Consider the following 15,712-nt stretch of genomic DNA (forward strand, 5'->3'; position numbering starts at 1 on the left):
GGCATGCTGGGTGGGCATGCTACTAGCCTAGCCTGCAAGGCACGGGCTGGAGCCATGCTCTGGATGGCATACCTAGTGGGCATGCCATTGGCCTAACCTGCAAGGCATGGGCTCGAGCCATGCGCTGGATGGTATGCTGGGTGGGCATGCTACTAGCCTAGCCTGCAAAGCATGGGCTGGAGCCGTGCGTTGGATGGCACGCCTGCAAAGGCATGCCACTAGCCTGGCTAGCGTGCGGCATGGGGCCCACGAAAAGGTGGCGCGAGGGGTTGCATGTGCAAGGGCTTGTGTATGCTGATGGGCCTGCGTGGGCCAGACCGCGTGCTGGGCTGTGCGCGGCTTCCAACCTCAGTGGCCTGCATGCTGGGCGCCCCGTGAGTGTCAATGCGCGTGCCAAGGCATGCATGCATGCTGGGTGCCCCGTGCGTGTCACGACACGGGCCAAGGCATGCGTGTAGGCTAGCCATGGTGCTATCCGCGCCTCCCAAGGGCTGTGTCGAGACTTGTCCCGAGGCCTCTTTTCTAGGGGTTTTAACATTCCAACCCCCGCATGCTGGGGCTGAGGTACCCTGTATGGATGTCGGGGTGCAGGGGAGACAACCTATCCATCTGCCCCCTGCCCTCCTAGATGGGCTCTCGGTCTGGAACACATTTCTTAGAAACAATTGTATTGAGCTAAAATTGGCCCAAAATCTATTTCTAGGCCATTTTGGACCCATAAATTGACTAAAAAAAATACAAATAAAGAAAATAATTTACAATAATACAAATTATATCCTATTAAATTATTATAATAATCATAACCAAACTATTACAATAATACAAATTAAGATAAAACTATTATTGTTGTTGGAATTTCCGTCGGGGGCCTCAAAGCCTACGGGCCTGGTCCATGCCCAACATCTAGCATGTCTCTAATATCACGGCTAGCCTAAGGTGACCTGGCCCAAACCCACGGGAATCCTCTAGAGGTTTAGCATCAACCCATGACCCGCATGGGTCGGGTGTAATCGCTTGTATTGAGATGAGATGTTGCAAAAGAAGCGCGAGAAACCAAGTTGGAGGAAGAAAGAGAAAGCACGCCAAGGGGAAGAGACCGGACTATCTAGCAATGCTAGAAGACCATACCGCATTAAAGGGGCTCATTAGATAACCATGTTACATTAAATTACTGATCCCAGAGGGCCACGCTGCATTAAAGACAGCATGGCGAAAGGAGTTCCGGGAGGATTTCTCCTTCTCTCAAGTCACAAGGCATGACCATCTGACTCTTTGAGCCTAGTATAAAAGGCCCATTTGACCATCAGGTAAGGGGATCGAATCCTCTGGCTAAAGATGGATCAATGCTCATTGTCTCCTAAATTTTCCACTACTTAGCAAATCCAATCTAACTTAGGCATCAGAGGTTTCTCGGGCCACCATAGGACTGCCTTTCCGATCCTCTTTTCGTTGTTGTAGGTCCTTGAAACAGAAGACTCGGACCGCTGAGGACCCAGCCTAAAGGTATACGAAACATGTTGTTAACAGTTAGCGTCGTCTGTGGGATAGAAAAATTGTAAAAACAAATGTGTCCTTCCTATGCCTCCAAGGACTCGTTCTCAGTAGGTGCGGGACTTGGAAGAAGAAAACTTGGGTGACATGGAGACAAGATTGGCGGCCACGGAATAGCTCGTTGGAAAGCTCACCAATGAAATGGATGCCCTCCGAGCAGAGAACCAGACCCTCAAAGAAAACCTTCAGGATTTAGCGCACCATGGAGATTTGAGTGCCAGTGAGCACTAGGAGTCTTGGAGGGAAGAAGAGGCCGGAAAGAAGGCATATGGGATTAGCTCCCACCCTATCTCGTCAGCATGGTTGAGGGCAGCTGCGTCAGGCTCGTGGTCTTTGGATTTAGCCACCCGTAAGTGCACCTCTAACACCCCAGAATCCTTCTGAGGATTGACGATGACATAATCGCACATCCTCTTGAGGCCCTCCAAGTACCCTTGTGACCAAGCTTCATCATGGACATAAAGAGCCTTCCCCAGCTGTTGGCTTAAATGCGTGGCAACCTCTTGCACTAGTGACAAGTCACTCCACAGATCATGGAGGTCACGTCCTGGCAGAAATCCTCTTATTGGCCACCCCCAGGTCAGCCAAAGCCTCATCCTCACGAATCTTGGTTGTAGACAACAAGGCTCCCCAGTCCTCCACAATGATCGACAAGGCTGAGCTCTCATTCTCTAGCATTCTAAGTCGATGGGTATCAAAATTACGGAGGCCCCTTAACTCTTCTCTCTCCGCATGAAGCAAGTCCTGCCACTCCTAAAGTTTGTTCAGTGACTCCTGGACTTTCACGACCCACTCTCTAAGCATAGGCAGCACCGTCTCCAAGCAGCTCATCTCATTCCTCTCCCGCTTTAACAGACACTGGAGACCCAGGTTCTCTCTCTCTCTACAACCCCCCGATCACTCACTACATGCTTTGTGGACCTCCTAACTCTCTATAGATCCTTAAGTTAGAAATAGAAGAAAGCAGGCTAGAACCAAGAGAAAGAATGCAAAGCATAGAGGGTGAAGAAAGAGAAAGGACCTCCGTGAGGAATCTCAGTAGCAGATTGCCCCCCCGTTCCAAAGCCTCCTCCCTCTAAGCCTCACCCCCTAGCCTAGGAGAAACCGGAGCAGCTTCTTCCACCGCGTCTAGAGAGAACACAATTCCCCTCTCGTGGGCTTATCCTGAACTTTCTTGTATGACCCTCGACTTGAAGAAGCGGGAGCACTCTCACCTACCGACGGGCAGGAAGCACAACAAAGGGTACCTTGTTCTCACCCCCAAGTTTACTCTGGTTTCCCTCCTTGAGGCTCCCCGCCATTGTCACAACCATCCCTGGGCTTGGCATGGTTAAGGTGGAAGGTTCGCCCACCGTGGCCCCTCTAGGACTTGGCGAGGTAGGAATGTCATGCTTGGCTGCCAATTGACAACTTCTGGTTACACTGATGTCTGCATCTGGCACCGGCCCAACAACAATGGTAATGAATGGAACACCATTCGCAATAACATCAGGATTGGGAGACCTACGAACAGATGTGCACTCATTGACAGGTCCTAAGTCCACTCTAAGATGGCCTGAGGTATCCTCAGACATAAAGGCCTCAACTAAGGATCAAACTGTGGACGCCAAGAAAGGAGACATCTCCACATTTAGTTCTAGGGGCTGTGCCACCACTCTAGTTTGACGAGGTGCCCTATCTAGAAGAATTCCCCAAAAGTGCATGTTGACCATGTTTACCCTTCGGGAGACATCCTATGCCCCAGCAGCGTTTTCGAGACCCCTTGGGCCAACCTCAAAGACTTGGGCCTTAGAAGAAAAGGGTACAGTTGATGCGCCTAGATTTGAGTACTCTTCATCCTCACAGTGCCAGGCCAGCATTGTAGAAGAAGAAGGGACAAACGGTTACTTGGAACTAGGGCATCAGTGTTGACGACCCTAGGTGCCAAGGCCTTTGGGTACGATGGGTCATTCCCATTGGGCTTTGAGTGGACTCTCTAGCCCTTACCTTTGGGAGGAGGCTTCAAAGCTTGTTTCCTTGAAGAATCTAGCGATGGATGAATAACGATACCCTATGTGGAAGGAGAAACATGAGCTATCGGAGGGATAAAAGCATTGAGATTGTCCTCCCCAAGGAGAACTTCCGAGTGTACAAGGAGGAGGTTTTTGGTTACCCATTCCCTAATGATCACGATACGACGCAGCTCGCTTGGGGTGGTGGTTAGATGCACAGCCTTGTTGCTCAGCACAACCCCCCAGGAGGCCATGATTGGAAACTCAATCTGGCCAACCTGGCCCACGGGAAAGTCCTACCCCCAGCCATACAGGAAGAAGAACTTGTCGGTCCAGTCTTATACATTGCGGTACCTCGACTTTAGTACAACTAGGGAAGGCATTCCCTTGAAACTGTAAATTTTTCCTGTGCCTCTTTTCACATTGTGGGTTAGGAGAAATTCACAATATGTAAGGTCAGCATGCTCTGGGTCAATCTTCGACAACACCTGCCGCCACAAAATACAACAACAAATTAGAATCAGCCAGGCGTTTGGATGAATTTGAGCGGGAGCCAGGCCCAGGCAGTATAGGATTTCATGAACCGAGTGAGGGAGAGATAGTTTTAGTCCACAGGAAAACATGCCGGGGAAGAGAGCGAACCGCTCCGCTGAGCCATCAACACTCACGACCACTTTGCGAGGCCCTGTAACCTCAAGAACCATTGAATTTCGGATATGGTAAGTCAGCGCCAGTGATAGAAGAAAGTTGGAAGTGGCATCAGAATGCCAGGAGCGGCCTATGTAGTTCGGGTTTGATGAACCAACCTTGGGGTGGCCACTGGAACTCACAGGGTTGGCATATTTTTGGGAGGCCATTTGGGAGGCAAGAGTCGAACTATAGCGGGAGAAGCATTAAGGGTAGAAGGCAAAGAGGAGTAAAGAGAAAAAAAAGGTAACAAAAGTATTGAAGAAGCTACCAATTCTTGACGTACCACGAGCGTGGAGGAGGAGGGATTTATAGGCCCCTTACAGTAGCACAATTGCAAAAAGAGAGAATGTATGACATTAATCATTGCGAAGAAGGTGGAACGGCAGCCCGCGAAATGCCTAGATTGTGTCTCGAGAAAAGTAGTGGAGGAATCAAAATTGGACACGTGGAATCATTGATGGGAATATTCAGGTTCAACATTGAGGGGAGTAATTGGCAGCCCTAAGTGGGAGCAAAAAGAAATTCCCATCGATCAACCCGATGAGAATTGACGAGGTAATTGTTGGGGGGATTTCCGTCGGGAGCCTTAAAGCCCACGGGGGCTGGCCCAGGTCCAACATCCAGCATGTCTCTTACATGACAGATACCCTAAGGCAGCTTGGCCCAAACCCACAAGAATCTCCTAGAGGTTCAACATCGACCCATAACTCATGTGGGTCAGGTATAACTGCTTGTATTGAGATGGGACGTTGAAGAAGAAGCGTGGTAAACCAAATCGAAGGAAGGAAGAGGAAGCACGCCAAGGGGAAGAGATCAGACTATCTAGTAAAGCCAGGAGACTGCATCGAACTAAATGGGTTCACCAGATAATCATACCACATTAAATGACTGATCTCAGAGGGCTATGTCGTATTAAAGATAGCATGATGGAAGGAGTTTTGGGAAGATTTCCCCTTCTCTTAGGTTGCAGGGCATGGCCATTTGACTCTTCGAGCCGAGTATAAAAGGCCCATTTTGACCATCAAGTAAAGGGATCGAGTCATTTGGCTAAAGATAGATCAATGCTAATTGTCTCCTAAATTTTTTACTGCTTAGTAAATCCAACCTAACTTAGTCTTCAAAGGTTTCCTGGGCCACCATAGGGCCACATTTTCGATTCTGTCTTCGTTGCTATAGGTACCTGAAACACCCAGACCGCTAAGGATCTGGCCCAAAGGTATACGAAACACGTCATTAACAACTACAAAATTAAAAATTCGACTAAAAAATATTTCAAGTTAAAACATAATTTAAATAGAAGAAGACAACACAATAAACTATTAAGGGACAAATTGTAGCAATATTACAATTAAATGAATTAACACAAATATCATTTCAATTGGAGAATTAACTCTGACTGTTATTAGGATTAGGAGGTAAAGTATGACTAGCGTAAATAGCGTAAATGAATAATTGAAAGGATCCCCACTTTAGCATGTAGTTCCACGTTGTAGCTCGTGTTTGAGAGTGAGCAATGCTATAGTATTGTGATTGGTTGATCTATTGAGGTAATACTGTCTTTGCGGAGTCTTATAGAAGTAGCATATGCGCTTGAATCAGCTTGTCTTTGTATAAACAACTAGTCTTCAGAAAAATCTGTTTTTCTTGTTTTATTTTTATTGTTTTGTGAATAGGAGGCTGACCCTCTTCTTCCTGGTTGGGTTGACCCAAAAGTGAAGTAAGAAGGAATGGAACCACTGGAGAGTCGTTTGCAGTTCACACTTGGGCAAAGACGACTGACTTTGGAAGCAGAACATGAACTGATTTCCGCTATTTCGGGTTCTTATTGAGCGTAGTGAAATCAAGGTTTATGATAAAGTTAGCGAAGTTTCTATGGTGTTCTACCTTTGAGTAGTCTTGATCCACAGTGGAAGGCTCCGCACCTGAGCCTCGTTAGATTCAGCGGAAGTTTGACATAGGAATTTGGAGTGGCCATGGTGGTGGAAAATTCAGTAAGGTGTGATGTGAGAGTCTGAAACTATGAGATCATAAAACTTGAAACATTAATAGGAAAACAAATTAGAATTACAAATAAGAAACAAAAATAAAAAAAATACAAACATATATTAGAAATGTAAAAATTACAAACATTAAAAGTACTAACCAAAACGAAATTGGGATGAAGATGATAATAAGAATGAGATCATTGGGTACTTGGGATTAGGATTGGGCATATGACAGAGAGACTATAAAGGATAAAAAAATAAAAGAAAAATAATTAGAATTACCAAAAATTATATAAATACAAAAAATAATTAAGGGACAAATTTTACAAGCCAATGATAAATGGCAATGGTAGGTCTAATAGAGACAAAGTCATATTGCAGTGGCATCGTCTCATGTATCGCTATAACAATTAAATTTGAGATTAATATTAATTAAATGAATATAAATAAATTAAAATAACAAAATGAAATCCACAATTACCAGATCCAGGCTAATCTCCACCCTCATCTTCCTCGGCCTCAAAGTCAAAAACATTCACAACATGAAGGAAGGTCACGTTGATCCAATTCTGCATATAAATCAATGCCTCCACGAATGTAGCAGATAATGAATTCTGGAATAGATCCATTATGCATCCTCCGGTGCTAAAGGCCAACTTTGAGGCTTCGGTGCTAATAGGAATGACCAAAATACTGCGGGCTATCTTTCCAAGGACATGATACTTCATGGCATTGGTCTTCCACCAATATAATATATCAAAGCCTTGTGTAAATGGTTGAAGGTTTGTTGCCAAGTATCTATCTACCTCCGTGTGAGCCTCTGCAAGATGACTTACTAGGAGGTGCTGCTCTAACCTCTCACTCTAGTGCAAATTATGTTTTTTTTCCTAACCCAGTCTTTCGGAGGAGGCTAGGGAGGGGGGGTGTAAGTGTAGGTGTCGGAATATTACAACCCCTGAATACTGTAAACTTATCAAACAATTTAGTAAGAGTTTCTTTAACCCTTGCTGCAATATGCTCTACCCATGCGTTCCTGTAGGCCAATTTCAAGTCATATACCATGCTACCAATCTTGTATTGGGGCTCAAGAGCAACAACCACATATAACAAAATACTCACCCTATTTAAATCTCTCCAATATTTGTCATACTTGATCCTCATCATCAATTCCATCTCCCGCATCCTATTATGGTCATTCACGTATATCTCATCAAATTCTTCTTTCACCCTATATATTTATTGACATAAATAATTGGATATAGGGTATGAAGAATCGGATAGTCTCGTTGTGACCTTGTAGAAAAGCCTAAAAAAGCCTCCAAAAGTAGTAACAACCTCCTAATCATCTTCAGTAGGCTTGCCTAATCCCCCGTGGTCATCAAAATATCTGACATATTGAATATCTTCATCACCCAATAACGCAAAGGCCATCTTATATTCTTGGGCCCTCTCCAACATTAAGAAGGTTGAGTTCCATCTTGTAGGAACATCTTAACAAAAGCCTCTATTGGATGTTATACCCGCATCACTCATATAAACCTTGAATCTTTCTAATCTCGCAAGTGAAGATCTCACAAATCTCACAGTAGTTCTAACCCGTGCAACCGAGTCATCAAGATCTTTGAAACCACCGCTAACAATTAAATTTAGAATATGTGCAGCATATCTCACATACAAACATTCATCACCTAAGATTGTATTATTTGCCTATTTAAGATAGGTCTTAAGATGTCCCAATGTGACATTGTTAGATGAGACATTGTCAAGTATAACTGTCACAACTCGTGCCAACCCCTACTTCTTTATTGTGGCTTCCAAGGCCTTCCTAATAGTTTCACCATTGTGATAAAAAATTTGACAAAACTTTAAAATTTTCTTATTTAATTTCCAATCACAATCAATAAAATGCATAGTCAACGACATATAATTAAAATTTTCGACTGATGTCTATATATCGGTAGTGACACAAACTCTTTGACTCACTAATTGGCTCTGCAACAAGTCTTTCTCTGTTATGTAATGTTTTTTTATATCCTTTGTCACTGTGTGGCGAGAACAAAAGTTAAACCTAGGTTTCAAATATTTAGAATATGTTTAGAACCCTTTCCCCTCTACAAATTGAAATTGTAGCTCATCCATGATGACCATATGATCTATATGTCTCCTACGCTCATCCGAATCATACTTAGTATACCTCTTTAATGTTGCACCTCCACTACTCCCATTTGCCATTTTTAAAAAAAATCCAATTTCTAATCCAAGTTGACTCTTCTCTTGTAACAATTTTAATATTGGGCTCTTCTTGTAGTATTCTTCTAAGTAGACCTTTAATTGGGATGTACCATGTCTCCTATAGTGACATATGTAAACTAGACGACAATAATTACACTTAGCTTGGGGGTTATTGGGGTCACCACTCTCTAATTTGGTGAAGTGAGCCCAAACTATTGAAACTATTTTCTTGCTTTGTGGGGGCAGTAGTAGGGGTAGGCTTGGTAGGGTTAGTGGCAGGTGTAGGGGTAGGGGTAGGAGAGCTAGTACTAAAATCACAAATATCTGACTAAGTATCAATTCCCCAAAACTCACAAAAATCTTAAATCAAAGCAAAGATCACAACAACAATTAAAACCATGCACAAATCTCCCAAAACAGAACTAGGTTTTGATATGAAACCCCAAAACAGATCGGGGTTTCGGATTGAAACCCTTAAATTAATTTAGGGTTTCGCATTGAAATCCCTAAATTAATTTAACATTTTGGGTTCAAAACCTTAAATTTAATTTAAATTATGTTAGAGGTTTCAGATTGATACCCTAAACTAATTTAGGATTTCAATATGAAATCCTAACGTCACAATTTCACATGCACAATGTCCACACTCCATAGCACACAATTCACAATTCCATCCTCCAACTCAATTTAATCCCTTCCTCCATAACTCCAAAAAAAAAAAAAAAAAACAAGTGGGAGAGAGAGGGCTAGGGTTTTTGGTAGAATTTAGTTACAATTGGTTGGTATGACTATTTTACATGAGAAATAATATTTGTAATTGTGGAGTGCGCAATTGCCGTGCAACTGCTTTATAAAAAGTGAGTAAATATGATACCCATATGAAAAAAACTAAATTTTAAATAGTGGACCCCACTCTTTCTCAAAATAATTGTGTAGCTCTTGCGTACTCTACGACTGTAAGTAGTATTACTCATTTTAAATTAGTCAGGCTTCTTATGAATGGAAACTTTTTAAATTTTTTTTTCTTTTATACTGGGTGTTTGGTTTTTAATAGATTAGGATTTTGTCTAGAGTTGTATTAGGATTTGGTTTTTAGAGTTCTATTTTATTTTAATTTTTTTTTATTGTAAATCCATATAAAGAGAGTCTATGGTCATATCTAATAAAGTTATTATTTTAATGATTTTATAATGAAAACAATCTTTGGGAGAGTTTTCTTTATATCATATGATCTCAAGATTGGTTCTTTGAATTTTTATGAAATTTGTTGTTTTCGTAACATTACGCCCATTGTACATGCTCAAAATAATAAATTCAATATAAAAATAGAGTGCGCAAGCGCTGTATAGTCGCTTTGGAAAAGATTATGATCCACTATTGAAAAATTAATTTATTTTTATATGGGTACTATATTTATTCATTTTTTTCATAATGATTACACGGACACTTGTATACTTACGACTGTATCTATCATTTTTTTTAAAAAAAATGTATTGTTGGTTAGGGATTGATAATTCAAAATAATGATGCCAACTGACAAGAAGAGAAACACTAGAAGAAAAGATATAAGAATTTGACCATTAACCTGACCATATTATTTTCACTTAAACCATTTTTACTTGTGTTTCTCTCTCTCTTTGTTGATCTGCTAAAGTGTCATGTTAAGATAAATTAATGTTCAAGAAATTTATTAATGTTCAAGATATTTAGAAGATTTATGAAAGATTGATCTTTTCTTTCAAGTAGGCATTAATAACTATTAGAATAGGAATTTTAAATACTAATTTCCATTATTTGTAAAAAAGATCAATATTGATGTGACATGTCATCAAAGTTTTTTTTTTTTTTTTGTAAAAGCAAGTATGCATTAATTAAAAAAACCGTAATAAAGGAAATACAGAGTCAAAAGTAGCATAATTATACAAGAAAATTAAGGTGGTTCTTTTCCACTATGGAAATTTAGCAGGGAAATAGAGATTTGAATTAGGGGGATGTTTCCAAAGGCCTGCATCGCCACTGCCCATTGTGCCAAATTATGCGTGCATCAATTGTGAAATCGATGGATTTTTCTTACCGCCCAGGCTTGGAAGAAAAAAAGAAGGTGGTGTTTGATGTCGTTGATGATGGGGTTCATGGTCCAATCCTCTGCTGGAGAGGAAGTTGATATTGCTTGAATGGTGACACTTGAGTCTCCTTCTATTATTATTTTTTACAGACTCAGCCTTTTTACTTCTTTGATGGCCATCAATACTGTTGTGGCTTCTCCTAGGCTTGGATGTGCATTGCTGATGAAGTCTGTTTTAACAAAAATGATGGCCCTTGAATCATTCCAGCATAAGGATGCTAGGATGGAACCTTGCTTTCTGACTACCACGTCAAACTTGATTAAATGGTATCCAACTGGTTGCCTATCTTCATTCACTCAAATTTTGTTAGTATGATATCCCATGCTCTGGAATGCTGATGAAATGATTTTTGGATGGGCTTAACAAATTTTGATGGAGAGGAAATGGTATGATTGTGCTCTAACTTGTTTTGCAAGAACCAAAGATTATCCATGGTTATGGTAGCAAAGATTTGAAAAGAATGATGCTCTTCCTAAGAGATTTTTAGGATCTCAGGGGGATTGAGAATGTTTTTGCTCCAATTATGGAAATGTTGCCTTGCGAAAAAAGAAGTATCAATTGGCCATTTTGAATATCTTCACACTACTCGAGAATAAATGCACTTGAGGAAGAGATGGGGAAAGTCTTTAGGTTCAATTTTACATAAAGGACATAGAATTTGATCCTCATCGAGGTGGATGACATTGTTGAGCAAAAATTTTGTAGGAAGAATGTTATGACTTATTTTCCATAGTAGAAGCTTTAGTCTGTCTTGAAGCTGCAATTTCCATAAAGGCTTCCAATTGAATTGAGAGGAATGAGAGATGGCAAGTTACTTTTAGAGGCAAGAGCCGTGTAAGCTAATTTCACTTAGAAATTACTTGAGGAATGATGGAGCCATATGATTTTGTCTTGCTGATAATGGAAATTGTGATTGGCTAGTGGAATTTTTTGAATTTCCTTTAAAGAAATTTTCGAGAAAAGGGTGTTAAAGAGAAGAGTGTTCCACCTTCTTGATTCCTCAAGAGTGAGTTCCGAAACAATTAAGTTAAGGTCCCTATTTGGAAAATTTGGATTAGGGATTGGAATGAAGTTAGGGATAGAGGGAATCCATGGATTAGTCCAAAGCTCTGTAGAGGTGCCATTGTTGATTTGGTAGCAAACACTTGACTTTAGGAAATCTCTTTGATTGAGAAGATTTTTCCAGAAATAAGAATTAGAGGATTTTCAGGAGACTTCCATAAAGGATTTGGTATCTAAATATTTTTTTGAGATGACTTCTTTTCAAAGATAAGTAGACCTGTTGAGGAGGAACCAAAAATATTTAGAGATCAAAGCGGAGTTGAAAGTGGACATGAGTTTGAGGCCTAATTCTCCCATAGACTTGGGTAAACAAATGCTTTTCCAGTACTTTGGGGTAAATTTTTTTTTATTTTTTTTTTTCCATAGTCCTTGAAACCCCACCAAAATCTACGAAAAAGGGAATCCAGATTCTTTCCCATACTTTTAGGAATCAAAGTTAAGGACATGACATAAGAGGGGATGGAACTAGCCACTGCTCTTATCAGGACATATATCGTTGCTTGGGAAAGAAGTTTAGATTTCCAGCCTTGAAGTTTGATTTGAATCCTTTCCATTATATGAGATAGGAATGTTTTTTTATCAGGACTGTTTGAGAGGGGGAGACCCAGATATTTTGATTTTGGAGGAGAGATCTTGAAGGGAAATGAGTTTTTGACGGTGCTGATGGAGGCAGGGGTGGAATTTCTGCTGAAATGTAGAGATGATTTCCTCACATTGATGCATTGTCTAGACCATGAGTTATAGATCTCAAGGCATTCAGAGAAGTTTTGGGCATTTTGAGCAATGACCGAACCAAAAAGGAACAAATCATCAGCAAATAAAAGGTGAGGGATGGATGGACCATTTCTTGAGGTTTGATGTCTTTTATAATGTTGAGTTGTTCTTTTTTGGTGATGAGTCTAGAAAGGACTTCACTACCTAAGATGAAAAGGAAGGGGGACAGAGAGTCACATTGGCGGAGTCCTCTTGAGGGCTTAAAGAAATCATGGGGGGCCCCATTGATAATGATGGAATAGGAGATTGTCGAGATGCACTAATTGATCCAATTATATCCAAGGTTGTGTAAAGCCAGCATGATGAAGCATAGAGAGGAGAAAAGACCATTCCATGGAGTCGAAAGCCTTTTCCATGTCAACTTTGACGACCATATTGCAAGTCTTCCCTTTCCTTTTTTAATATTGTGAAAAATCTCTTAAGCCAAAATAGTGTTATCTTGGATAAGGCGCCTAGGGATGAAAGCTGATTGACATAAGGAGATGACACTAGGAAGAAAGACTTTGAGTCTGTTAGTCAAGATTTTTGCTATAATTTTATAACAAACATTAGACAGGTTGATTGGTTTGAATTGTGATACTTTTGGATTATCTACTTTGGAAATTAAAAGCAGGTTGGTGTGATTGAGTTCCTTGAGAATTTTTCCATGGATGAAGAAACTTTTTACAGCAGAAATCAAGTCTTTTTTTATGATTTCCCAAAAAGTTTTATAAAAAAGACCAATAAAGCCGTCTCAGCCAGGGGCCTTTATGAGTGTGAGTTTTCTCACAATAAGGGAAATTTCCTCATCGTTGGGAATTTTACACTAGAAATCATTCTCTTGGTCTGTTAATTTACTTGGAAACATATGTTCAATACCATCAAGAGGGACTGGATTGGAGGAGGAGAAAATGTTTTGAAAATGAGATTGGATCTTTTGAATGATTATGGGGTGGTCCATGGTCCAAAGATTCCTGTCTAATTTGAGATAGTCAATGTTGTTCCTCCTACTGTAAATGGAAGTAGAGGCATGAAAAACTTGGTATTGAGATCCGTGGAGGTAAGCCAAGTTACCCTGGATTTTTGCTTCCAAAAGGATTCCTCTATAAGAAGACATTCATTGATGTTTTCCTTAAGATCAGCTTCCAAAGTACAAGAGGAGGGAAGGAGAGGCTTGGCCTTGGAATGAGGTAAGAGCAGCATTTAAGAGCTTTAGTTGGGACTGGATATGCCCAAAGGTGGTATAGTTCCATGCTTGAAGAGCAAGTTTAGTGGCTTTGAGTTTTTTTGAGAGGATGTATGAAGGGGTACTTGAGAAATTGGAACACCAAGCTTCTTTGATAGTTTTGAAAATGGAAGGGTCCCAGATCTAGAATTTTTTGAATTTAAAGGACTTTGGAAAGTCTTGCTTGTTCAAAGTATCTAAAAGAACTGGAGCATGGTCCGAGGTAATCTGAGGAAGGGTCAACAGTGAAGATTGGGGAAAGAGCTCTAGCCATGGGAGGTTTTCCATACCTTTACAAAGCCGTTCTTTGATCAGAAGATGACCAGAACAATTATTGAACCATGTAAATCTAGGACCCGAGGAGCCTAGATCTACAAAACCAAAATTATCCGTGAAAGATTTAAGGCCGTTTTGAGAGGAGGATTAGGCCACGGGGTTGCCCCCAATCTTGACAGATTGAAAAATGACAGCATTAAAATCGCCAATGACAAAAGAGGCTAGAAAAAGAGTTAGATATACTTGTTAGAATGTCCCAAAAAAGAATTTTTCTTCTGTAAGTGGTTGGGCAATAAATTAGATTGAGGAGCCATAGCAAGTGGCTTGGATCATAGTACACCAAAAGGGAAATAACATTACTAGAGATATGTACAGGTTCTAAGTCGATCCTAGGTCAATACAACAGCAAAAGCCCCCCCCCCCCCCCCCCCACAATTACCTGCAAGAGGGGCGTAAATATGACTACCATATCCCAAAATATTAACAATATTAGCAAAGCCAACAGTAGATGATAAACATTCTGAAAGGAAGTTAAGCTCAGGGTTACGTGCCTTGATATTTGCCTAAGAGACTGGATTGCACGAGGTCGGGCAATACCTCGACAGTTCCACGCCAAAAGCCTCATGGATTCTTAGGGGTCAGTAAGGACCTTGTTGCCTTGGTTGTTGGATGCATTGAGAATAAATTCATGGTCTAGGTCTGAACTATATTACCATAGGCCCTCAAAGCTTGATTCTAATAGGGAGCATTCCGAACAATGGTGGTGGTATTTCTTGGAGACTTCTTAGTACACGGTTGGATTTGGGCCTCCTTGACGACTTTGTGGCCATTGGAGCCTCTGGGGTGGTATGCTCCACCACACTTGATGAGATGTTTCCATGGCTAGCTTCAGTCTCCTTTGGTTCCACAACTAGAATCCCTGCACTCAGAAAAACTTTTTTAATGGGGGGAATGCTCTTATCATCGAAAAAGTCCTTCCTCTTTTTCATAGTTTTGGATGTGAGGTTAGGAGAGATTTGAGTTCTAGTGGGGGGGCTACTCGAGGGGAGAGGTTCCAAAACAAGGGATAAAAGTGGCTGAGGGTAAGAGTGGATGGACCCTAGATGAAAAGAGTTGAAAGCTAAGCATGCTTTGCCCGAAGGGCTTATCAATAGAGAAATATTGTGCTTGGCCTTGGTAAAGTCATTTGGTCCATCTTTGGCTTTAAAGAGATTATTTGCTTGAAAATAGAAGAGGTGGGCTTGGGTTCCTCAAAACAGCCGGCATGGTGTAAAGGTTGCGGGTCAATGGGCTGAGCTGATAGGTTAAAATGGTCTTGAAGAAGGGATGAATCTACTTGGTGTTTTGAGTGCGATAGGGAGAGTTGAGAGGCTAACTAAGATGTTCCCCCGAGGGATGCTTGGATGGCTGGGGGAAGGTCTCTCTACGTTAAAGATGCTGGGATAAAAGAGACCTTATCAGTGAAAGTGATTGTTTGGCTGCTTTCAAATATTGGTGCAGACTCCTTTGTAGGGGCTGCTTGATTACCTTCCACGTGGAAGGGAAGGATGAAGGGACAACTTAGGAATTTCTGCCATTGAGAGTTGACCTTCTGCTAGGTGAACAATTTGCATCTTCAAGCGTGGACTTGTTACTGTAGTTGGTGCTGGGGAAGAGCTGCTTGATACAAAACTCCTTTTTGCATCCACTATCAAAATTTATAAGGATCGCTTTCCCTTTTCCGAGGTACTCAACTGGTTTCTTCTTGCTTGATGGAACAATGACCCTTGTTGGAGAAGGTTCTCTGATTCTAACTAGTGCCAGGAAGGGGGATGGGTTGAT

Source organism: Carya illinoinensis, chromosome 15 (assembly GCF_018687715.1).
Source record: "Carya illinoinensis cultivar Pawnee chromosome 15, C.illinoinensisPawnee_v1, whole genome shotgun sequence".
Taxonomy (NCBI): Eukaryota; Viridiplantae; Streptophyta; class Magnoliopsida; order Fagales; family Juglandaceae; genus Carya; species Carya illinoinensis.